The following is a 27,181-nucleotide window of genomic DNA, read 5'->3' as shown; positions in this document are numbered from 1 at the left end:
GTCCATATTTCACTTTCATACTTGGCTACACACCATACAAATACCCTCAGAAAAATCATCCTAATACTTATGTCTGTATTTGATCTTAACAAATTTCTCTTCTTCAGAAATGCTTTTCTTGCTATGTCAGACTACATTTTGTATCCTCTCTACTTCGGCCATAATCAGTTAGTTTGCTGCCCAGATCGCAAAATTCATATAATACTTTATGTGTATGGTTTCCTAGTCTAATTCCTTCAGCATCACATGATTTAATTCGACTACATTCCATTATACCTGTTTTGCTTTTGTCGATATTCATCTTATATCCTCCTTTGATACACTGTCCATTCCGTTCAACTGCTCTTCCATGGTCGTTGCAGTATCTGACAGAATTACAATGTCATCCGTAAACCATAAAGATTTTTCTTTCTTCCCCCTGAAGTTTAATTCCTACTAAAAATTTTCTTTGGTTTCCTTTACTGCTTGCTCAGTGAACAAATTGGATAACATCTGCCGGCCGCTGTGGCCGAGGGGTTCTAGGCACTTCCGTCCGGAAACGCGCTGCTGCTACGGTCGCAGGTTCGAATCCTGCCTCGGGCATTGTGTTTGATGTCCTTAGGTTAGTTAGGTTTAAGTAGTTCTAAGTCTAGGGGACTGATGACCTCAGATGTCAAGTCCCATAGTGCTTGGAGCCATTTGATTTTTCGGATAACATCTCGAATAGGATGAAACCCCGTCTCACTCCCTTCTCAGCTTTCATTTCATGCCCCTCGACTCCTATAATTGCCGTCTGGTTATAAATAACTTTGTGCTCCCTGTTTTTTACCGCTGCTACCCTCAGAATTTCAAAGAGAGTATTCCAGTCAACATTGTCAAAAGCTTTCTCCAAGCTAAAAATGCTATAAAAATAGGTTTGCCTTTCCTTAACCTATCTTCTAAGGTAATTCATAGGGGAAATTTTGCCTCGTGTGTTCCTACATTTCTCCAAACTGATCTTCACGGAGGTCGGCTTCTACCTGTTTCTCCATTCTTCTATAAAGAATTCGTGTTAGTACATTGCGACCATGACCTATTAAACTGATAGTTCGTAATATTCACACGTGTCAGCACTTGCTTTCTTTGGATTTTGAGTTATTGCATTTTTATTGGACTCTGATGGCTTCTCGCCTCTCTCATACACCTTGCAAACCAGGTAGAAGAGTTTTGTCATGGCTAGCTCTCCCAAAGCTGTCGATAATTTTGACGGAATGTCGTCTACTCCCGGGACCTTGTTTCGACTTAGGTCTGCCAGCTTCTATCAATTTTTTTTCCTTTATCATATCTTCCGTCTCATCTTCATCTACGTCCTCCAACATTTCTATAATACTGCCTTCATTTCCGTAGTGGAGATCCCCCAAAAACTCCTTCCAACTTTCAGCTTTCCTTTCTTTGCTTAGGAGTGGTTCTCCAACTGAGTTTTTGATATTTATGCAGCTGCTTCTCTTTCCTCCAAAGGACTCTTTAATCATCCTATAAGCCGTATATATGCTTCCCCTAGTGACACATGCTTCTAAATCCTTACATTTGTCCTCAAACCATCCCTGTTTAGCCATTTTGCACTTCCTGTTAATTTCATTTTTTAGTCGTTTGTGTTCCATTTCACCTCCTTCCTTTTTATATTTTCTCCTTTTACCAGTTAAATTCGATACCTCCAGTATTATTCAAGGGTTTCTGCCTTTTTTTCTACCTAGTAGATCTTATGCTGTATTTCATTTCTTAAAGTTACCCATTAGTCTTGTACTGTCCGCCCCCGGTAGCTGAGTGGTGAACCTCACGCTTCTCTCACCGCTCCATATACAATGCTCATACTATACCATGAAATGATCTACATGTTCCAATTAACAGAGTGATCTTTATGAAAATTAAATAAATAAATAAATAAATAAAAACGACCTCCCTGTATCCCTGTTCCTTTCCATTTGTGAAAAAAAAAGTGGTTAGCACACAGGACTCGCATTCGGGAGGCGACGGTTCAAACCTACGTCCGGTCATCCAGATTTACGGTCCCCACAATTTTCCTATATCACCAGTGGCAAATGCCGCGATTGTTCCTTTGCAACGGAACGCCCGATTCTCTTTCCCATCCTTGACACAGTCCGAACTTGTGATCGGTCTGTAATGACCTCGATGCCGACGGGACGTTGACTCAACCTCCCTTTGCTTACTGTGCTAACTTTTCCGTTAATTATATGTGCTCCTGTCCCGACTTCCATGACAGTTGTTACACAAGATTATAGCCCACTTCTCCTTAATTTGTACACAAAATTTACGATAAATGGATTAATAACTGCTATTAGTAAACTTGTTTGGTAATGCAATTATTGTTAATGAAGATTTTCTTTATTATAAGGTTTAATATTGTGCCAAATTTTTTCGTAAAAAAAAAGAAATAAATGTGTTATAGGTGAAAAAAAAGTGGTCAGCGCGACAGACTGTCAATTCTAAGGGCCCGGGTTCGATTCCCGGTTGGGTCGGAGATTTTCTCCGATCAGGGACTGGGTGTTGTGTTGTCCTAATCATCATCATTTCATCCCCATCGACGCGCAAGTCGCCGAAGTGGCGTCAACTCGAAAGATTTGCACCAGGCGAGCGGTCTACCCGACGGTAGGCCCTCGTCATACGACATTATTATTAGTCTTCTACTGTATTGCTTTCCTGTTTTCTAGTCAAGCGTTGCCAAATCCTCCCTCTCTAACCCTAAACAAGGTCTTGTTCTTTCAACTTGTCCAGGTCCCATCTCCTTAATTTCCTACCGTTTTGAAATTTCTTCAGTTTTAATCTACAGTTCATAATTAATAAATTGTGGTCAGAGTCCGTATCTGCTCTAGAAACGTCTTGCAATTTAAAATCTGGTTGCGAAATCTCTGTCTTATCGTTATACACTAAGGTGATAAAAGTCACAAGAGATCTTCTGATATCGTATCGGGTCTCCTTCTTCCGACTTAACTGCAGCAACCCGACGTGGCGTGGAATCAACAAGTCGTTGGAAGCTCCTGCAGAAATACTGTGCCGTGCCGCCTCTGTAGCCGTCTATAACTGCGAAAGTGTTGCCGGTGAAGGATTTTGTGCACGAACTAACCTCTCGATTATGTCCCACAAATGTTCAATGGGACCCAAGTCGGGTAGCCAAATCATTCGCCCAGATTACCCAGAATCTTCTTCGAACCAATCGTTAACAATTACGGCCCCGTGATGACGTATTTTCATCCATAAAATTCCTTCGTTGTTTGGAAACATGTAGTCCAAGGTTACAAATGGTCTCCAAGTAGCGGAACATAACATTTCCAGTCAATGTTCGGTTCAGTTGGACCAGAGGACTTATTCCATTCCATGTAAACAGAACCCATACCATTATAGAACCACCACCAGCTTGCACAGTGCAGCATTGACAACTTTCGTCCATGGCCCCGTAGAATTCGCCCCACAATCGAACCCTACCATTAGCTCTTACCAACTGAACTCAGAACTCATCTGATCAGTCCATGTTTTTCAGTCGTCTAACCAATACGGTCACGAGCCCAGGAGGAGACACTGCAGACATCGTTAAGTTAGCAAAAGAACTCGCGACGGTCGTATGTGACCATAGCCCATTAACGCCGAATTTCGCCCCAGTGTCCTAACGGATAGTCCATCCCACGTCCCACATTGGTTATTACAGCTATTTCACATACTGTTACTGGTCTGACAATTCTACACAAACGCCACTGCTCTCTGTCGTTAAGTGAAGGCCGTCGTCCACTGTGTGGCCCGTCGTTAGAGGTTATGCCTGAAATTTGGTACTCTCGGCACATTCTTGACACTGTAGATCTCACAATACTGAAATCCCTAACGATTTCTGATATGGAATGTCCTATGCATCTAGCTCCAACTACCATTCTGCGTTCAGATTCTGTTAATTCCTGTCATGTGACCATAATAACATCGGAAACTGTTTCACAAGAACCACCTAAGTATCAACTCCACCAGTGCACTGCCCTTTAAAGCTAGTGTACGAGATACTAACGTCTTCTGTATATATCTGTATAGTTGTCCCATCACTTTTGTCACCTCAGTGTCCAATCTGAAACCTCCCACTGTCTCCAAGTCTCTTCCACGTATACAATATTCTTTTGTGTTCCTTAAACCCAGGGTAAGCGATGATTAAATCATGTTCTGTGCAATATTCTACCAGGCGGCTTCCTCTGTCATTCCTTTTCCCTAGTCCACATTCACCTACTACTTTTTCTTCTCTTCCTTTCCCTATTATAGAATTCCAGTCTCCTGTCACAATTAAATTTTCGTCTCCATTAACTACGAGTATATGAATAATTGCTTTTGTCTCATCATACATTTCTTTAATTTCTTCATCATCTGCGGAGCTAGTTGGCATAAAAATTTGTACTACTGTGGTAGGTGTGGGCTTGGTGTCTATCTTGGCTACGATAATGCGTTCGCTATGCACATATAGACACATCAAAAAAAGTTTTGCATCTTCCCGTTTCCCAGAACTCCTGAAGACAGACGTTGACTGTGGATATTGTATCACAGACACAGTCCCTTTGACTGCCCAAAGATATAAACAACCATGCATAAGCAGCGCCTATTAGACGGAGGGGGTCCTATCAATTCCAGACATTCTACCAGGCAGGAGGTGTACGGCTCGTGTTGTCTGTAGTTCAACCATGCCTAGACGGTCAATACCGCGATTCGATCCTCTCCGCATTGTTACTTTTCGCCAGGAAGGGCTCTCAACAAGGGAAGTGTCCAGGCGTCTCTGAGTGAACCAAAGTGATATAGGGGAGACACAGAGAGACAGGAACTGTTGATGACATGCCTCCCTCAGGCCGTCCAAGGGCTACTACTGCAGTGGATGACCACTACCTAAGGATTATGGCTCGGAGGAACACTGACAGCAACGCCACCATGCTGAATAATGCTTTTCGTGTAGCCACAGGACGTCGTGTTACGACTCAAACTGTGCGCAATAGGCTGCATGATGCGCAACTTCATCCCGACGTCCATGCGACGTCTTTGCAACCACGACACCATGCGGTGCGGTACCGATGGGCCCAACAACATGATGAATGGACCGCTGAGGATAGGCATCACATTCTCTTCACCAATGAATGTCGCATATGCCTTCAACCAGGCAATCGTCGGAGACATGTTTGGAGGCAACCCAGTTAGGCTAAACGCCTTAGACACACCGTCCAGCGAGTGCAGCAAGGTGGACGTTCCCTGCTGTTTTGGGGTGTCATTATGTGGGGCCGACGTACGCCGCTGGTGGTCATGGAAGGCACCGTAACGGCTGTACGATACATGAATGCCATTCTCCGACCGATAATGCAACCATTTCGGCAGCATACTGGCGAGGCATTCGTCTTCATGGACGACAATTTGCGGCCCCATCGTGCACATCTTGTGAATGACTTCCTTCAGGAGAACGATATCGCTCGACTAGAGTGGCCAGCAAGTTCTCGAGTCATGAACCCTATCGAACATGTCTGGGATAGATTGAAATTCACCGTTTATGGATGACGTGACCCACCAAACACTCTGAGGGATCTACGCTGAACCGCTGTTGAGGATTGGGAGAATCTGGACCAACAGTGCCTTGGTAAACTTGTGGATAGTATGCCACGACGAGTACAGGCATGCGTCAATGCAAGGGGAAGTACTACTGGGTATTAGAGCAGTCGGTGTGAACAGCATTCTGGACCACCACCTCTGAAGGTCTCGCTGTATCGTGGTACAACATGCAATGTGTGGTTTCGATGAGCAATAAAAAGGGCGGAAATGACGTTAATGTTGTCCTCTGTTCCAATTTTCTGTAAAGGTTCCGGAATCTCGGAATAGATTTGATGCAAAACTTTTATTGATCTGTGTAATTAATCCACGCATTTCTCTTTCAGTAATCATCAGCTTTTGTGTTGGTTTTCATTGGTCCACCTCACCGTTTGTACTGGAACTGCTACCAGCGTTGCACTATTTTGGAGGGGTAACCGTATCAGTTGTATATGGAGGTTACTCAGTTCGTTTCATATGTGCTTTTCACTACTGGATTTACTGTTTGGAGATTAGGTGTTTTGTGCACTAACTTGAGGGCAAAGAAGACAATGGATAGACTGGAGGAGCAAAGAATTTAGCGAGAATGAATGGGAGGTAATACTTATAATTTAGAAAATGTTGCAAGCATGGTGAGCCAGCAGGAGGTCAACCTGCAGGCCACTATCAAAGAGATGCAGGGAGAAATTTTCAGAATTCTGATAATGAGGCGTTCGGTACTTCAGGAAAACAGAGTGAGCTATTCCAGTTAGTAGCAAGAGGTAACTAAACTGACGTCTCGGTGATGAGAGCGACGACAGGCCCCGCAGCCCATGTCCAGATGTTGGTCCCCTGGGTGGCTCGTCCACTCCCTCTGCTTCAGCATATGACTTGGCTATCCTTTACAAGTGTTTTAGAATAAATATTTAAAGAGAATGAGCAGTTCATGGGTATAAGTAAACAGAATGAAGAATAGAATAAAATTTTCACTCTGCAGCGGAGTGTGCGCTGATATGAAACTTCCTGTAAAACTGTGTGCCGGACCGAGACTCGCGCTCGGGAACTTTACCTTTCGCGGGCAAGTGCTCTACCGTCTGAGCTACCCAAGCACGACTCACAACCCGTTCTTACAGCTTTAATTCCGCCAGTACCTCGTCTCATACCTTCCAAACTTCACAGAAGCTCTCCAGTAGACCTTGCGGAACCAGCACTCCTGGAATAAAGGATATTGCGGAGGCATGGCTCAGCCACAGCCTGGGGGATGTTACCAGGATTAAATTTTCGCTCTGCAGCGGAGTGTATGCTGATATGAAACATCCTGCCAGTTTAAAACTGTGTGCCGGACCGAGACTTGCACCCGGGACCTTTGCCTTTCGGGGCTAAGTGCTCTACCATCTGAGCTACCCAAGCACGAATCACGATCCGCCCTCACAGCTTTAATTCCACCAGTAACTTGTCTCCTACCTTCCAAACTTCACTGTAGCTCTCCTGCAGAAATAGCACTCCTGAAAGAAAGGATATTGCGGAGGCATGGCTTAGCCACAGCCTGGGGGATGTTTCCAGGATTAAATTTTCACTCTGCAGCGGAGTGTGTGCTGATATGAAACATCCTGGCAGATTAAAACTGTGTGCCGAACCGAGACTCGAACTCGGGACCTTTTCGTTTAGCGGGCAAGTGCTGTACCATCTCAGCTACCCAAGCGCGACTCACATCCAGTCGTCATAGCTTTAATTCCGCCAGTATCTCGTCTTCTACCTTTCAAACTACTGTGAGGACGGGTCGTAAGTCGTGCTTGGGTACCTCAGATGGTAGAGCACTTGCCTACAAAAGGCAAAGATCTCGAGTTCGAGTCTCGGTTCGGCACACAGTTTTAATCTGCCAGGAAGCTTCATAGAATGAGAAACAGTTTAAAGAGAAGGATCAGAGCAGAAATATAGGAGAATAAAATGCAGTTTGTGAACACTGATAGGAAAACTGATGAAATACATGTCCAGATTATGCCCCAGTGGGTGACGTGTCAACTCCCTCTGTTTCAGTATTTTATTTAGCTAACCTTTACACGGGTTTTGAACAACTATTTAAAGAGAATTGGTAGTTGAAGAGTCTAAGTAAACTGAATTAAGAACAATTTGATGAGAAAGAGCAGAGCAGACAGATAAGAGAATAAAACGCAGTCTGCAAATATTGATAAGAAAATTGATGAAATACAAATATAGAGTGCTAGTTCTTAGTAAGCAACTAGAAGAAAAGAAAATCGATGAACTGGGCCTTTTATTCAATAGGAAATTTGAAACTTTTGTCCAAGGGAATAAAAGGACAGTGCAAGAGTTTAGAAAAGAGGACGCAGGTTTGGAGACTAATCTTGTAGCAGTAAACATGTGGTTGTGAGACACTGAAGAAAAGATGAATACTATTAGTTATCGACCAGTACCCTTAAGCGAGGTGCACTGAAGGAGAGTGTCACAGTACGACATGACACTAGAGAATCGTGTCACAGTACGACATGGCAGTAAAATTACACTGCGGACCAGAGTATTAACTACAGCAATGGTATAGTTATCGTCATAATGTGATGCAGAGACTGATCAGATGCTACCAGTTGATCTGAGGGTGAGGAAACAGAAGCACTGTTATAATTTAAAGAATCTCAGGCGGAGATCAGCTGGAGAAATCGGGAGATGTTGCTCCAGCTTCAAAGTGACAATGAGCGCAGTAGTAATGCGGACAGCACAAAAGATGTGGGATCGAGTATGTGTGAGGCACAAAAGGGAAAGAAAGTGAAAGTATTACATGACCTGAAGAAGATACTATGTCGCATTAGGGGCACATCATTGTCGCCGCCTCAAATAGGAGCACAAGATATAATGATAATGGCAAACATGAAAGCCGTAGGCATTTCGTATCCTTTCAGAAGTACTCACTCTTTCCAGACCCATCAAATAACCTGCATCCAAAGATCTGGATAGACGTCGCCAATGAATAAAGATGCACTAAAGATTAATTCAGTATGCAGGGAGTTGGACAAAGAAGTTGTGGTGTGTGTTTGTCGGATTTCGATAAATACAACGAAATCACGAGTGCTTTTTTGGCCAATAATTGGTAAAAAGTGAGTCAAAATCAGGTTAAGTTCGAGACATTATGACGGATCCGCAGTATCAGAATCAGAGACAATATCTTAAAGAAATGATCTCATTGAACTAATTCTGAAACATTACTTGTATGGGTTTACCTTATTAAATTACATAATAGCAAGAAGGAACATGCGTGATTTCAAAGCATTTCTGAGATTATTACGAGAACTGAGTGATGATTGCGATGCATGGATGCAGGTATCAGTGCATTTTGCACAAAATAAGTTTCCACCAGAAAGACAAGAACCAGATAACCATAACTGGAGATACAATGAAGGCTTTCACGACCGGATGGTACTGTTTTTGATAATTCTTCTATTCCTAACGTTTCGTCCAATACTACGTTGGACATCCTCAGAGGTATGGCTGATCCTGCTGAGTCCTGCCGGCTGACGAGTCGGGCGTCGGAGAGGTCCTAAATACCGAGGAAAGTGGGTGTGGTCTAGCTTGCACATAGTAGCAGAGAGAAAACTAGTCAAAGATAAAATGTAACTATCGATAATAGTCCGTCATAGATAAAAATCACTTATCGATTCTGTAACGCCACTGTCCATATCTCGCTTAATTTCTAGGCCTCTTCTTTTCTATTAAAATTACCTTCATGTTTATAAATTTCAATAGCCTCCCTATTCAGTCGTGGATAATAGTTCGAGGTAGCACTTAAAACTGTAGTTTCAGAAAACTTAACTACATGATCACCTCACTGAAGTGCATGTTCCGCAACGGCCGATTTATCTATTTTTCCCAGTCGGCAAAGACTTTTATGCTCCTTTACCCTCGTATTCACACTTCTTTTCGTAGTACCAATATAGACCTTGCCACAAGTACCCGGAATTTTATACACGCCACTAGATGATAATGGTGGCCTTCTATCTTTAACAGAACGAAGTACTTGTCCTGTTTTTCTGGTAGGTTTGAATAACGGTTTCACTTTATGTTTCAGCAAAATTTTGCCGATTCGATCTGTAACCTTACTAATGAAAGGTAAAGACACCGTATTCTTCCATAGCTGTATACCATCCTTGTCCTTTGGCCTGCTGTAATTAGGTCTTAAAACTCTATTAATTTCTTTGTTTGAGTACCCATTCTTTTCGAAGGCCTGTTTCAGATGATTCAGTTCCGTATCCAGATGCCCTGCCGTACAAATCCGTTTTGCCCTGTCCAATAAACTTTTGATTATACCTCTTTTTTGTTGTGGGTGATGATTGGAGTTATGTAAGTGTGTATCAGTATGTGTGCTGTTCCGAAACACTTTATGTTTTAGACTGCCATCGGTCTGTCTCATGACTAACACATCGAGAAACGAAGTAGCCTGGTCTTTTTCCACTTCAATGGTAAACTGAATTTTAGGGTTTATGCTATTAAGATAATCAAAAAATTCGTCTAAGGCTTTTTTACCGTGTGTCCAAACCACGAATGTGTCGTCTACATAACGATACCAACAACATGGTTTCTTATTTGCTTTATTCAACGCTAATTGTTCAAATTGCTCCATGTAAAAATTGGCAATCGCAGGGCTCAACGGGTTACCCATGGCAACACCATCCACTTGCTCATAAAACTCGTCATCCCACTGAAACTGGCTACATGTGAGACAGTGACTAAACAGAGCGGTCAAATCTTCAGGGAAAACTTCCATTATGTAAACCATAACTTCATTGACCGGAATCATTGTAAACAGAGGTACAATATCAATACTGACCAGAATGTCTTCAAGAGCCAGGGTTAGACCTTCAATTTTCTCAATAAAATGACGTGAATCCCTCACGTAAGAATCAGTCTTACCAATGTATGGTTGTAGAAGAGTAGCTAGATACCTAGATATTTGATAAGTAGGGGAATCAATCGCACTAGCAATGGGTCTCAGAGGGAGATTTATTTTGTGAACTTTAGGTCTGGGACACTTAGCTTCACTCCCTAGCAAAACTTTTTTATCCTTCTGTGGAATGGAAATAGAAGACTTTATCAACGTATTAGTTTTCCTCAAACTAACAGCCGTCGGGTCTCTTCTAAGTTTATTGTAGTGTCCCGCCACTAATAGATCCAAAATCTTACTTCTGTAGTCCTCTTTGTTCATCACCACAGTGGCATTGCCTTTGTCAGATGGAAGTACAACTATCCCTTCGTCCGCATTTAAATCCCTGAGGGCCTATCTCTCCCCCTTAGTTAAATTACACTCCAATGGCTTATTATGGCGTAAGACCCTTGTGATTTCAATACGAATTGCATTAGCAGTTGCCTTAGGGAGGATTCGAATCCCTGCTTCCACATTCGCAAAAAACTGGCATGATCACAACGCAAAATTAAAATTGTTGCTTAATATCTCAAGGAACATAGGGTTACAGTCAGCTTACTGAATTCAGAGTTTGGCTACATAGAGACAAGCTTCCTGGGGCATATTTTATCGTTAGGTGACATCTGACCAGCCCTGGAAAAACTTGAGGCTATCTACTTATCAAGAAACAGTCACGATCGCAAAATATCACTTATTTCAAATGACCGGTTTCGGTAGAAACAATAGGCCATCTTCAGACTGACTGCACCATTTGCTGGAGCTAGCGACGTGCTGAGTAGCTGCGTGTTGTTAAGACGATAACTGCTGTTTCTTTATAAGCAATCATCACAAGTAAGATTGCTGGTACTCCCAACCATGTTGGTTAAAACCATCGAGGCTGTCTGAAATTTTTCTGTCAAGAACGAATCGTCAGATATGTGTGTGTTTAAGCATAATGAATCTTTACATTAGGATCATAAAGGAGATAATTGCTAGAATAAATTTGTGGTTCTAACGATGGAAAACTGACCCACGAACGCCCCGCCTGCTGGGCACTATACCTTCATGAATTTCGATTTCATGTTTTTGTACCAAGAGAAGAAAATATAATGGCAGATGTGTAATCACATGTCCCCACTGGTTTAACTTGTTTTAGTGATAATGAATTAAAGGATACTATCTTTCACATGGTGTGTTTTAAACAAGTACCCTTCACAAATTTCGCAGGTATTGCACACGAACAAGAGGGGGAACCCATTCTCAAGGATGCAAAAATGAAGTGGCGCAATGATGTGTCTGCTAACTTTGGTCAGTACCACCTAATAATCAATTATGTCTTACTTATATGGAGGCATCCGAATGAATGTGACTGGATGCTGTGCGTGTCTGAGGAGTTCATCAATAAGCTGATTTGATAGACTCAAAGTTACGCTCACTTTGATCCACACAAGTTCTTCAGGAAATTACGAGAGTTTATTCCATTAACATGGGGAGGTATATAGGCACATTAGGAGAGGTCTCGCGACTTTTGGGTCAAGCCAAAAGGCCTAACTGACTATAGTGGCACATCATGCACCACTTTTTTCAAAATTACCAACAAATTTGCATGACGTGTCTGTCACATAAATATTCTGGCATAACGAAAGGTCTATCAAAACATCTTCGTAACTGTGGAACTCACATCCAACTTTTCCAAATTCACGCTGCTCCAACGTGCAAAAGGAAAGATAGTAACAAGTACATTTGCACACCATTCTTCAAGTGTAATCGAAAAGATGAATAGGGTAATAACTGATAATGGGCAGCAGTTTCGTTCATGGAGTTGGCATACCTTTTTGAGACAGAGTGCAATAAAGATAATTTACATATCGAGATCACCCAGCCTCCAATACAGCCAAGTGAATAATAAAAGGGGTTGTAAAAATATGCCGGCTACATTGTAAATGCCACCATCGAACATGGAAGAAGTTTTTGGGTGACTTTCAAGATATATTAAATGAGTTATCTCGTGAGGCAGTGAGTATGGCATGGTGCTGGTTCTCAAATATCGTCGATTTATTGATGGTATATGGGAATTGTTGAACTGCCCAACTGCCAGACGTCGGCGGCGTAGACAAGTTGTCCAACTCGAAAGCATCGACGGGAAACCCGAGAAGTAAGGGGAGAAACAAAGAGGGCCAATGAGAAAGTTTAAATTAACTGTCAGCGACATAGAACTTTTGCAATCGCGCAGACCTTCTAAGAAGTCTATCGCTGTAACAAATTCCTTTACGTTTACTGTGGAACTTTCCCGGTGAGAAGAATCACATATAACGACGCTGTAGAACTTGAAACAACTCGTAGTGGAAAATCAAAAGTTTTAAAAAATAAGAACTGTGTAGATATTCAGACGTACAGTGCTTTTCTCGCTGTCTGAGGTAATTTATATTTTAAATTTTTGTAAAGAGCATATATTCATGTCCTTATTTGATATCAGCCGTGACTGTATTATTTGTAGTGGTTACTGCATGGGGTAGATTTAAGCAATAGCTAGGATCGACTCGTAGATGCAAATTGGACAATATATGAATGAGTGAAGTACAATGTTAGTCAATGGATGACAATGCCTAAAATGAGAACGATTTATGTGTACATGTTAAGAATTTTGAGAGATATTGACGTTTTTGATGCCACACAAATTGAGACGTGAGAGGAAAGGATTAATGGAGGCAGTTGTCGGGAACGCACTGTGCCAGTGCTGTAGCGAATCAATATTAGTGTATTAATGCGTATTTGAAGCCGTATAGGCTGTGGATCCAGTGGCGAAGTCATGTTTTCATTGGTAGTGTTCTTGATTACTTTGTAGACAGGAAGTGTACCCATATGAAGAAGGAGTTCCATTCTATGGTGAATTAGAAGAGAATGACGTTGTGAAATTAATTATTGTACGCAATGAATAAGGACCATTCTTAAACAAGTACCAACATGAAGATGCAGGCAGATGAAGGTAAAGTCTTGGAGAAGAAGCATAAGGAATTAGTCACTCCAAGCTAAAGGTGTTGGTAAGAAATAACGTTTGTTAGGTGGTATTATGCGTAATGTGTGCATTTCATCCCTGTCTAATAATGAATCAATGATGACAGGGTTGTTGTATTCTTCTATTAGGTTGCAGTGAAACAATAATATTCAGCCACGACCGCAGAGCTGACAGTCACGTTTTTAAGATGAGACGTTCGTTAAGGAGCGAGAGATTTACAGAAAAGCCTTGAACAGAATCTTGCCAACGAGTTGGATCGGATCCTGGTAAAAACAGAGGAGGTGTTGTGGAGTTTTAGTAGTAGATTGTGGGACCAGCATTAGTTGTGGTTGCCTTTTCGTTATTGGATTTCCACAGACTGCAGAGTCTCGAAAATATAATAGTGTGATTTCTGTACCTATATCAAGGGACATCTCATAATGATCGATGTAAAAGATTTGCAATTATTGGCATGAAGAGAGTAGGTGGTGGTAGAGTACAGAACCCCTAATTTCCTATGAATTTCCCCTGTCCCTCCAATAGCTACAGATGTTGTATATAACAGCAGTTGGATTTATTCATTCACTGAATTGTATCCACTTTAAGTTTTATACGGGCTATTCTTTCCGTATGGAAATAATACGGAAATCAACGACATTGTTAGTAGAGGTAGAACTTATTCAGTTTGTTGTTAAGAACCATGCACTTGGCAAGACTATGTAGTTAGTATTTTTGAGTTTAATCACACTTTCCTTGTATCAATCAATAAAATTTTGTTCATTATTTATGTGAGTTTTATGAACAACTACCACGAAGAACTGGATATTTAGCAATTATATACAACCTCTCACTCATAGAAAGATCCGTACCTAAAGACTGGAAAATTGCTCAAGTCAGAGCAATACCCAAAAAGGTAAATAGAAGTAATCTGCCGAATTACGAGCCCATATCACTAACGTCGATTTGCAGTAGGGTTTTGGAACATATACTGTATTCGAACATTATCAATTACCTCGAAGAAAACGATTTATTGGCACATAGCACGGATTCAGAAAGTGTCGTTCTTGTGAAACACAACTAGCTCTTAAACTCATGAAGTAATGAGTGCTATCGACAGGGGATGTCAAATTGATTACATATTTTTATATTTCCAGAATGCTTTCGACACCGTTCCTCACAAGCGTCTTCTAACCTAACTGCGTGCCTGTGGAATATCGCCTCAGTTGTGTGACTGGATTCGTGATTTCCTGCCATAAAGGTCACCATTCCTAATAATAGGCATAAAGTCATCGAGTAATACAGAAGTAACATCTGGCGTTATCCAAGGAAGTGTTACAGGCCCTCTGTTGTTCCTGATCTGTATTAACGACATAGGAGACAATCTGAGTAGCCCTGTTAGATTGTTTGCAGATGATATTGTCATTTACCGTCTTGTAAAGTCATCAGATGAGCAAAACGAATTGCAAAATGATTTTGATAAGATAACTGTATGGTGCGAAAAGTGGCAATTGACCCTGCTTAAGGAAAAGTGTAAAATTATTCACATGAGTACTAAAAGAAATCCTCTAAATTGCGATTACACGATAAGTCACACAAATCTGAAGGCTGTAAATTCAACTAAATACTTACAGATTACAATTACATATAACCAAAATTGGAACGATCACATAGATAGCTTTGTGGGTAGAGCAAACCAAAGACTGCGATTCACTGCCAGAACACTTAGAATGTGCAATAGGTCTGTTAAAGAGACTGCTTACACCACGCTTGTTCGCCCTATTTTGGAGTACTGCTGTGTGGTATGGTTATCGGCATCAGGTGGGACTGACTGATGACATCTAAAAAGTTGAAAGGAGGGCAGCTCGTTTTTTATTATGGCAATGTAGGGGAGACAGTGTCACAGACGTGATACGTGTACTGGAGTGGCAATCAATAAAACAAAGGCGTTTTTCATTGCCACGGGACCTTCTCATGAAATTTAAATCACCAGTTTTCTCCTTCGATTGTTAAAACATCCTGCTGGCACCCACCTACATAGGGAGAAATGATCATAAAAATGATAAAATGAGAGAAATCAGGGCCCGCACAGAAAAATATAAGTGCTCGTTTTTCCCGCGCGCTGTTATTGAGTGGAACGGTCAAGAGACAGCTTGAAGTTGGTCCGTTGATCCCTCTGCCAGGCACTTTATTGTGAACAGCAGAGTAACCGTGTGGATGTAGACGATTTTTCCGTAAAATAAGGTGTTAACGTAAACTTTGTACACAATGATTAATGTTCATGTATGTGTTAATAACAAAAGCGGTTTACATACATTCTGTCACACTGTTTGAGGATTTACAGAAGTGGACCTTGTGAAGATATGCATGTGAGTACTGTCTGACCAAAGTTCGTCCATTTGTGGCGGACCCTATATAGGTGATGCGTTGACAGGAGCTTCACCAGGCTGAAGCAGCCGACGGGGGTCTCTGTATGCTGACAAGCCGTCTCCGATGCCACCCTCATCCTCCCTCTGTGCCAAACAGCTGGTAGCGTCGGGTGCATGTCCCCATCACTGTCCGCTAGGTGAGACCTGCAGCATTCCTGCAACCCGCCGGACCAACTCACACGAAGCGACGGGGTACGCCCTTCCCCTGTCGAGCAACTCGAAAACAAGCGGCGCATAGCACTGGCCTGCGCTCTACGAGACCCTGCTACTTGAGCAAATGCGGCAGAGTTAGTCTCCAACAAGAATCTGTCCCGAGGGTGGTGCCTGACACTAGCTGTCCGCTGTCGGTGGCTACCTGTATACCTACTTGTCTGCTGTGATGCAAATTTCACCACCCTCACAACCAACACGTATACACTCTGTACTGTTGTTATAATTTCTGTGTCATCATGGAGCCTCCATCAGAACACTTAATATTTTTGCTGCCTGTGGGGCCACTATCAACTGGAACATTTTTCCGTGTTGAACATTCCAACAATGGAAAGGTATAGAGATTCCTGTGGACTGAGTAAAGCGTTTCTCAGTGATTACTGTAGAATCGAGTGAGAGCGGATGCGGATGGTGACAGGTACTTCGGGAAGACAATAATCAGGAATTATCACGTCAGAGGATATTTACCAGGGACAATATTAGGTATCTCACTATGAACATTGCTATCAATAGTACACCACTCAGGAGAGTGAGAGGACACTAGTACAGTTCCAGTCGTTCCTGTCCATTTGAAATTGTCATGTGCTATACGAAGCCAAGTTTCTACTCCTGGTACTCCTGGTACTCCTGGTACATATTGTAAGTATCTGTGTGTAAGCAGTGGGTGTACTGGTGTTACTTGATGACAGAAACGAGTTAAGACAGTGGTGATGCATACGTAAGACTGAGCATCGTTACAATGGCCTAGCTTCGCAACTGACTGCAGAGTGAGGGGAAAGTAATTAAATGACTAGATGGTGACCTACGATGAAGGTACATGAGAGAGACTTTAAACCAGCATCAATCATGCAAGGGGCACTACTGCTGCGCGAGGTCCTTCTAGGCTGTAGGTAAAATGCACCCTGCCCCCTCCCCTCCCCCCTCCCGTCACCAGTGAATCATGACTGTCGATAATTTTCGAGTTCAAACAAAGAATAAAGCGCCACAGATAGGTCTTGTGTGACAAACGAAAAGCACTGAATAGGTGACATAACGTTTGCAAATAACAGAGCACAACAATCAGTCGTCTTTTTCTTGCAGGTTTTATCCGGCAAGTCTTGAAAGAGCTGTAACAGAAGCCTGAACAACAGGGAATTGATATATTAGAACATGCATTGACACTATTAAATGGTGCATTGATAATGGCCGAAATCTAGATTTGCCGAATAAAACCTTCAAGAAAAGGACGACTGATTGCTGTGCTCTAGCATTTGGAAGTCATATCACAGTCACTGAGTGCACCCACGTTCCTAATGGAAGGTAACCTGAGGTTTTATATTGTATTTCCATTCAGGTATTGACTTTCATTGATAAAAATTATTTGTGTTGTAAAATTCTTGTATTACTATTAGTTTCTGTTGTGATTTCTGTCATTGCTAATTCTGCGTGATTAAAAACTCTTAGTTTTCCTGTATCCATTCATGACAGTATGTTCCGTCAGTTGCTGTCACAGATTTTAAATTAATCGTGATCGTAATCTTATCTGTTAATCTCAGCGAATAATTATTGGTCAATTATGGTTTAACATCATTGTCGTTGATATGAGCCTGTGCTGTGGCGCTGGTGTACTGTACTGAATTTCATGTCATTTTAGACTTCATTTGTCACGCACACTATACTCAGAAACATGTTCATACTGACATATGTATGTATGTATTTGTCGATAGAATTGTTACATTGTAATATTGTAGCTTTAATTTTGTATGCTGAAATGTGTAATGTTGCTACTTTAATTTGGTATGCTGAAATCGGAGCTAATTGACAATGAAAGTGGGTTAAAAGCCGTGATCTGTCTGGGGACGTTAACCGTGGATTACTGGGCAACTGTTTCATCAGATATTTAGCAGACTAACATTAATGATAATCTTTTAATAGTCATACAAAACCGGTAATATATATATATAAAAAGGAGAATTTAAATAAAAAGAAAGAAATCAGTTTATACTTGGAAATTTATTTTAAGATTGTTCATTGGAATTTCAGCATATTATACGTGAGTTATAACTGGGCTGGTGCCTTATTTACGATTGAAAAGAATGTGAGATTGTAATCTTACGGAACACATAAACTATGGAGCCAAGACTGGGAGACTGGATACAACACTGCATTCATAAAATAACACACGAAGAACATTGAAACATAAGCAAGAAGAAATTAACCACAACCAACAGATTCAGTTTTTACCCAAAGAAATTACGTTCATACCACAATCCTGTCCGTCATGTAATTACCACACACTGGTATACTAAATTCATATTAACTCTTTGTGAAGTCTTCGCAAAAAGAATAGCTGAGGGCTACTTTGATGATTACACCACATGCTCCACGTGGTCAACTTGGTTTACACAAAGCGTACAACTCCACAATAATTTTGATAATTAAAATACATTAGATCGAAAAGCAATTGACAAAAGAAAAACCTTGAACTGGTTACTAACGTCTTACTATTAACCTGATGGGTCAAACAGTTATGTAAGCACGTGGTACTTGTCTCGCAAAGTACACTCCACGTGGGTTGAACATAAAGAAAAGTTGCTATATTGCAAAATATTGTCAAGACGAGACGTTATAATCACACAAACATTCGCATTTAAGATTGATGAACTTAGTTAGAGTTACTGATCAACACGTGGTTCCACTTTACTCACAAAGTAGTAACAAAGCAACTACCGCAAAAATAATCTGAATTTAACACGAGAATTACACTCCGCTGCACTTTAAGATAGCATTAGATATTTTAGAGCTAAACCTGAAATCAAGGTGATTAAATTTTCAGTTAGGCTGAACTTAAGAAATCCATTGTCCTACGGACTTAACAGACACGCGCTTAGCCGGAGATCTTACCACTTCAGACGCTCGCCACGGCCACACAGCAACTGTCCTTACTGCCGAGCGTACTTCCTGAGGGGTAGCTCACAAAGACCAACGGAAGTCGCCAGAGGGGCAGCTTCCTATACCAACATGACAACGGACGGACAGGACCATACTAAGGATAGAAACCTCTTTGCTTTTAGGAAGCGTAGCTACCTGTTCCGACGTTGGTCCTACTGTTCTCTAGCAGACAGCCTTGTCTGCTACCATCAAGCATGCAACTAGAAATACATATGCTCATTCATCCTCTCACACAAAAGGGAAGGGGGATGACAGTATCTTATCACATACAGTATATAAAAGAAAGCGGATGTAGGTTCCGTATGAGACTGTGTGACATGAATTACATATAAGAATTACATATAAACTGTGCTTTAAAGTGTAGTAGTGTGACAGATCGTTCTTGTTTATGTGTAAAAGTAACACGTTCCACTGCTCAGTCTCCTCCCAGATAGTCAGAAACGCCACTGTACATTTAGAAGAGGAATTTATTCCATAAATGGCAACAGATTTAAGAAATTAAACATGAAAGGAATCCAACAGAGACCTTTCAACATTAGCTGTTATTTAGTTGTTCTGACTTAAATTACACTAATAAATCTCAATTTTTGGTATACATAAGCCTCCATTCACTGACAACAGTTATTCCTGTCGATATAGAGTTGTAGGGTCTGTTCTGTCAGACATATCCAGCAAAGCACACACGACTTCGTGGTATTTCGGCGGTATGGATTACAAGACATTTATAAATTCGGATTGTCGCTTTCTACAGACCTTGTAATAAATCAGTGGTGAAGGTTAAAAATTTGTGCCGGTCCGGGACTCGAAGCGGGCTGCTCCGATTCTCTAGAACTGCCTGAACCGCCTCAGCCATACGGACGCGAATACCGTCCGACACAAATTCGCAACTAGTTGTGCGCAAATAGCGCCCCTATCAGTTACCCGTACTGGTCGTAGCGTTGCGCCATGTCCCACAGGGGTTCAAGGATTAAAGTGCACCTTTATGAGCGAGGGCGACTCTTGCTACTTTCTGTGCGTGTGCACGTTACCTTCCGAACCCCTGCGAGACAGCTCAACGCTGTGAGTGCTGACGCTGAATAGGGGCGCTACTTGTGCTTATTAGGCTGAAAATTTGGATCGGGCGATACTGGTGTCCACAGCCCTAGGCAGTTACAGCACTTCTTGTAGATAAGCAGAGCATAAGGTTTCGAGTCCTGCTCCACAAATTTTCAGTTTTCACCATAGATTAATTTCAGTGCCTGTAGACGGCTGATGGTTCTGATTTCTAAAAAATCTTGCATTCCTGTCAGTTTTTAAACCGATTGTAATTGACAAGGCGTGGGAATCCTGTGCGTTAGCACCCTGCCTTCAACCATTTTTCTTAGGTCGTGTTAAAGGCTAAGAGTATTACATCATTCCGTGTAGTCATGTAATCATTGACGGTGAGATCATGGGCACGTCTAAACACGACAGCTCCTACCTGTCATTACGTCACGTCTCCACGTCTTACTGTGCTGATGCTACACAAAGGACTGGAACACACACACACAAACACACACACACACACACACACACACACACACACACACACACACACACACACACACATATTTGTCTGTAACGACATACGTGGAGGGTCACGTGACCGCCTGGTGTCAGTTCTACGCCGTCTACGAAGATTCAAAACGACTCACGTGTTCTCTTAAGCTAGTCTACATCTACATGGTTACTCTGCAATACACGCTTAAGTGCCTGGAAGAGGATTCGTCGAACCATTTTCGTACTACTTCTCTACCATTCTCTCGAATGGTGCGTGGGAAAAAGGAACACCTAAATCTTTTCGTTCGAGCTCTGATTTCTCTTATTTTATTATCCTAATCATTTCGTCCTATGTAGGTCGGTGTCAACAAAATACACTCCTGGAAATGGAAAAAAGAACACATTGACACCGGTGTGTCAGACCCACCATACTTGCTCCGGACACTGCGAGAGGGCTGTACAAGCAATGATCACACGCACGGCACAGCGGACACACCAGGAACCGCGGTGTTGGCCGTCGAATGGCGCTAGCTGCGCAGCATTTGTGCACCGCCGCCGTCAGTGTCAGCCAGTTTGCCGTGGCATACGGAGCTCCATCGCAGTCTTTAACACTGGTAGCATGCCGCGACAGCGTGGACGTGAACCGTATGTGCAGTTGACGGACTTTGAGCGAGGGCGTACAGTGGGCATGCGGGAGGCCGGGTGGACGTACCGCCGAATTGCTCAACACGTGGGGCGTGAGGTCTCCACAGTACATCGATGTTGTCGCCAGTGGTCGGCGGAAGGTGCACGTGGCCCGCATCTCGTGGTCGTGCGGTTGCGTTCTCGCTTCCCACGCCCGGGTTCCCGGGTTCGATTCCCGGCGGGGTCAGGGATTTTCTCTGCCTCGTGATGGCTGGGTGTTGTGTGCTGTCCTTAGGTTAGTTAGGTTTAAGTAGTTCTAGGTTCTAGGGGACTGATGACCATAGATGTTAAGTCCCATAGTGCTCAGAGCCAAGGTGCACGTGCCCGTCGACCTGGGACCGGACCGCAGCGACGCACGGATGCACGCCAAGACCGTAGGATCCTACGCAGTGCCGTAGGGGACCGCACCGCCACTTCCCAGCAAATTAGGGACACTGTTGCACCTGGGGTATCGGCGAGGACCATTCGCAACCGTCTCCATGAAGCTGGGCTCCGGTCCCGCACACCGTTAGGCCGTCTTCCGTTCACGCCCCAACATCGTGCAGCCCGCCTCCAGTGGTGTCGCGACAGGCGTGAATGGAGGGACGAATGGAGACGTGTCGTCTTCAGCGATGAGAGTCGCTTCTGCCTTGGTGCCAATGATGGTCGTATGCGTGTTTGGCGCCGTGCAGGTGAGTGCCACAATCAGGACTGCATACGACCGAGGCACACAGGGCCAACACCCGGCATCATGGTGTGGGGAGCGATCTCCTACACTGGCCGTACACCACTGGTGATCGTCGAGGGGACAATGAATAGTGCACGGTACATCCAAACCGTCATCGAACCCATCGTTCTACCATTCCTAGACCGGCAAGGGAACTTGCTGTTCCAACAGGACAATGCACGTCCGCATGTATCCCGTGCCACCCAACGTGCTCTAGAAGGTGTAAGTCAACTACCCTGGCCAGCAAGATCTCCGGATCTGTCCCCCATTGAGCATGTTTGGGACTGGATGAAGCGTCGTCTCACGCGGTCTGCACGTCCAGCACGAACGCTGGTCCAACTGAGGCGCCAGGTGGAAATGGCATGGCAAGCCGTTCCACAGGACTACATCCAGCATCTCTACGATCGTCTCCATGGGAGAATAGCAGCCTGCATTGCTGCGAAAGGTGGATATACACTGTACTAGTGCCGACATTGTGCATGCTCTGTTGCCTGTGTCTATGTGCCTGTGGTTCTGTCAGTGTGATCATGTGATGTATCTGACCCCAGGAATGTGTCAATAAAGTTTCCCCTTCCTGGGACAATGAATTCACGGTGTTCTTATTTCAATTTCCAGGAGGGTATTTTCGCATTCGGAAGAGAAAGTTGGTGATTGAAATTTCGTAAATAGATCTCGAAGCAAAGAAAACCGCCTTTGTTTCAGTGACTGTCACTCCAACTCGCATATCATATCAGTCACACTCTCACCCCTATTACGCGATGACATGAAACGAGCTGCCCTACTTTGCGCTTTTTCGATGTCCTCCGTCAATCCTACCTGGTAAGGATCCCACACCGCGTAGCAATATTCCAGCAGAGGACGGACAAGTGTAATGTAGGCTGTCTCTTTTGTGGGCTGTTGCATCTTCTAAGCGTTCTGCCAACAAAGCGCAGTCTTTGTTTCGTCTTCCCCACAATATTATCTATGTGGTCTTTCCAATTTAAGTTGCTCGAAATTGCTGTGTTCGGATGAGGGCTGAGTTGGCTTCCCCTTCGCTCACAGTTGCAGGCGGCTGACTTCGGTCGCGCAGCTTGGGGCTGTTGCCAATGGGCACCATTGTGGGCAGCCGGACTTGGGTATCACGGTGATGTCAACCTCGTCCCGTCTGTCCCCAGATCGGTCTGCCGCTGTGGTTGTCCCGGTTGCTGCCCGCAGTGGAGCTGAGCGCACGCCTGTGGTTGATTGGGAGGTCGTTCCAAGGCGTGGCAGGCAGCGAAAGACGTCCCCGGAGGCTGATCAGAAAGCCTCCCCGGTGCGTCTGACAAACAGGTTTCAGGTACTGTCTCTGGCTGAGACAGATGCAGCTGCCTGCCCTGTTTCAGAGGATGATTCTCAGCCTTCAAGGTCCGGGCAATTGCAGAGGATGGGCTTATTGGTAGTTGGGAGCTCCAATGTTAGGCGCGTAATGGGGCCCCTTAGGGATATGGCGGCTAAGGAGGGGAAGAAATCCAGTGTGCACTCCGTGTGCATTCCGGGTGGAGTCATTCCTGATGTGGAAAGGGTCCTTCCGGATGCCATGAAGAGCGCAGGGTGCAGCCAGCTGCAGGTGGTGGCTCATGTCGGCACTAATTACGTGTGTCGCTTTGGACCTGAGGAAATTCTCTCTGGATTCCAGCGGCTATCTGATTTGTTGAAGGCTGCCGGTCTTGCTTACGAGATGAAGGCAGAGCTCACCATCTGCAGCATCGTTGACAGAACCGACTGCGGACCTTTGGTGCAGAGCCGGGTGGAGGGTCTGAATCAGAGGCTCAGACGGTTTTGCGACTGTGTTGGCTGCAGATTCCTTGACTTGCGCCATAGGGTGGTGGGCCTTCGGGTTCCGCTGAATAGGTCAGGAGTTCACTACACTCAACTGGCGGCTACACGGGTAACGGATGCTGTGTGGCGTGGACTGGGCGGTTTTTTAGGTTAGAAGGCCTCGGGAAAGTACGGGGTTGGCTGCGATCTCAAAGGATGCATGGCAAATACAGGACGTGCTTGGATCAAGGAACAGTCGGAAATGTAGTTGTAAATTGTTGTAGTTGTGCTGGGAAAGTCCCTGAGCTTCAAGCGCTAATAGAAAGCACAGAAGCTGAAATCGTTATAGGTAGAGAAAGCTGGCTGAAGCCTGAAATAAGTTCTGCAGAAATTTTTACGAAGTCTCAGACGGTGTTCAGGAAAGATAGATTAGGCAGAATTGGTGGTGGAGTGTTTGTGTCTGTCAGTAGTGGTTTATCTTGTAGTGAAGTCGAAGTAGATACTCTGTGCGAATTGGTATGGGTGGAGGTTATACATAACAACCGAACTAAGTTAATAATTGGCTCCTTCTACCGACCCCCAGACTCCTATGATATAGTTGCTGAACAGTTCAGAGAAAATTTGAGTCTCGTAACAAATAAATACCCCACTCATACGGTTAAAGTTGGTTGGGCCTTCAACCTTCCCTCGATATGTTGGCAAAAATACTTGTTCAAATCCGGTGGTAGGCAGAAAACATCTTCCGAGATTGTCCTAAATCCTTTTTCCGAAAATTATTTCGAGCAGTTAGTCCACGAACCCACGCGAATTGTAAATGGTTGCGAAAACGCACTTGCCCTCTTAGCCACAAACAATCCAGAGCTAATAGAGAGCATAATGACTGATACAGGGATTAGTGATCACAAAGGCGTTGTAGCTAGGCTCAATACCGTTTCTTCCAAATCCACGAGAAACAATCGCAAAATAATTTTATTTAAAAAAGCGGATAAAGTGTCACTAGAAGCCTTCCTAAGAGACAATCTCCATTCCTTCCTAACTGGCTATGCAAATGTAGACGAGATGTGGCTCAAATTCAAAGATATAATAGCAGCAGCAATTGAGAGAATCACCCCTAATAAATTGGTAAGAGATGGAACTGATCCCCCATGGTACACGAAGCAGGTCAGAACACTGTTGTAGAGGCAACGGAAAAAGCATGCGAAGTTCAGAATGCGAAATCCCGGAGATTGGCTTAAATTTACAGACTTGCGAAATTTGGCACGGACTTCAATGCGAGATGCCTTTAATAGATTCCACAACGAAACATTGTCTCGAAATTTGGTAGAAAATCCGAAGAAATTCTGGTCGTATGTAAAGTACACAAGCGGCAAGACGCAGTCAATACCTTCGCTGCGCAGTGCCGATGGTACTGTTACCGACGACTGTGCCGCTGAAGCGGAGTTATTGAACGCAGTTTTCCGAAACTCCTTCACCAGAGAAGACGAATGGAATATACCAGAATTTGAAACACGAACAGCTGCTAGCATGAGTTTCTTAGAAGTAGATACCTTAGGGGTTGCAAAGCAAATCAAATCGTTTCATACGGGGAAGTCTTCAGGTCCAGATTGTATACCGATTAGGTTCATTTCAGATTACGCTGATACAATTGCTCCCTACTTACCAATCATATACAACCGCTCGCTCACCGATAGATCTGTACCTACAGATTGGAAAATTGCGCAGGTCGCACCAGTGTTTAAGAAGGGTAGTAGAGTAATCCATCGAACTACAGACCTATATCATTGACGTCGGTTTGCAGTAGGGTTTTGGAGCATATACTGTATTCAAACATTATGAATCACCTCGAAGGGAACGATCTATTGATACGTAATCAGCATGGTTTCAGAAAACATCGTTCTTGTGCAACGCAGCTAGCTCTTTATTCGCACGAAGTAATGGCCGCGGTCGACAGGGGATCTCAAACTAATTCCGTATTTCTAGATTTCCGGAAAGCTTTTGACACCGTTCCTCACAAGCGACTTCTAATCAAGCTGCGGGCCTATGGGATATCGTCTCCGTTGTGCTACGGGATTCGTGATTTCCTGTCAGGAAGGTCGCAGTTCGTGGTAATAGACGGCAAATCATCGAGTAAAACTGAAGTGATATCAGGTGTTCCCCAGGAAAGCGTCCTGGGACCTCTGCTGTTCCTGATCTACATAAATGACCTGGGTGACAATCTGAGCAGTTCTCTTAGGTTGTTCGCAGATGATGCTGTAATTTACCGTCTAGTAAGGTCATCCGAAGACCAGTATCAGTTGCAAAGCGATTTAGAAAAGATTGCTGTATAGTGTGGCAGGTGGCAGTTGGCGCTAAATAACGAAAAGTGTGAGGTGATTCACATGAGTTCCAAAATAAATCCGTTGGAATTCGATTACTCGATAAATAGTATAATTCTCAAGGCTGTCAATTCAACTAAGTACCTGGGTGTTAAAATTACGAACAACTTCAGTTGGAAAGACCACATAGATAATATTGTGGGGAAGGCGAGCAAAAGGTTGCGTATCATTGGCAGGACGCTTAGAAGATGCAACAAGTCCACTAAAGAGACAGCTTACACTACACTCGTTCGTCCTCTGTTAGAATATTGCTGCGCGGTGTGGGATCCTTACCAGGTGGGATTGACGGAGGACATCGAAAGGGTGCAAAAAGGGGCAGCTCGTTTTGTATTATCACGTAATAGGGGAGAGAGTGTGGCATATATGATACGCGAGTTGGGATGGAAGTCATTAAAGCAAAGACGTTTTTCGTCGCGGCGAGATCTATTTACGAAATTTCAGTCACCAACTTTCTCTTTCGAATGAGAAAATATTTTGTTGAACCCAACCTACATAGGTAGGAATGATCATCAAAATAAAATAAGAGAAATCAGAGCTCGATCAGAAAGGTATAGGTGTTTGTTTTTCCCGCGCACTGTTCGGGAGTGGAATGGTAGGGAGATAGTATGATTGTGGTTCGATGAACCCTCTGCCAAGCACTTAAATGTGAATTGCAGAGTAATCATGTTGATGTAGACGTAATTCCTAAGTATTTAGCCGAATTGAGAGCATTTAGATTTGTACGATTTATCGTATACCCAAAATTTATCGGATCTTTTAGTACCTATGTGGATGACCTCGCACTTTTCTTTGTTTAATGTCAATTGCCACTTTTCTCACCATACATAAATTGTCTCTAGATCATTTTGTAATTGGAATTGATCGTGTGATGATTTTACTAGATGGTAAATTACAGCTTCATCTGCAAACAATCTAAGGGGGACTGCTCAGATTATCACCTAGATCATTTATGTAAATCAGGAACAGCAGAAAGCCTATGCCACTACCTTGCGGGACGCCAGATATCACTTCTGTTCTACTCGCTGATTTACCGTCTATCACTACGAACTGTGACCTCTCTGAGAGGAAATCCCGAATCCAGTCACACAACTGAGACGATACTCCATATGC

The sequence above is a fragment of the Schistocerca cancellata genome, chromosome 5 (genome assembly GCF_023864275.1).
Source record: "Schistocerca cancellata isolate TAMUIC-IGC-003103 chromosome 5, iqSchCanc2.1, whole genome shotgun sequence".
Lineage (NCBI taxonomy): Eukaryota > Metazoa > Arthropoda > Insecta > Orthoptera > Acrididae > Schistocerca > Schistocerca cancellata.
The sequence above is the reverse complement of the archived record's forward strand: the minus strand, read 5'-3'. Positions refer to the sequence as shown.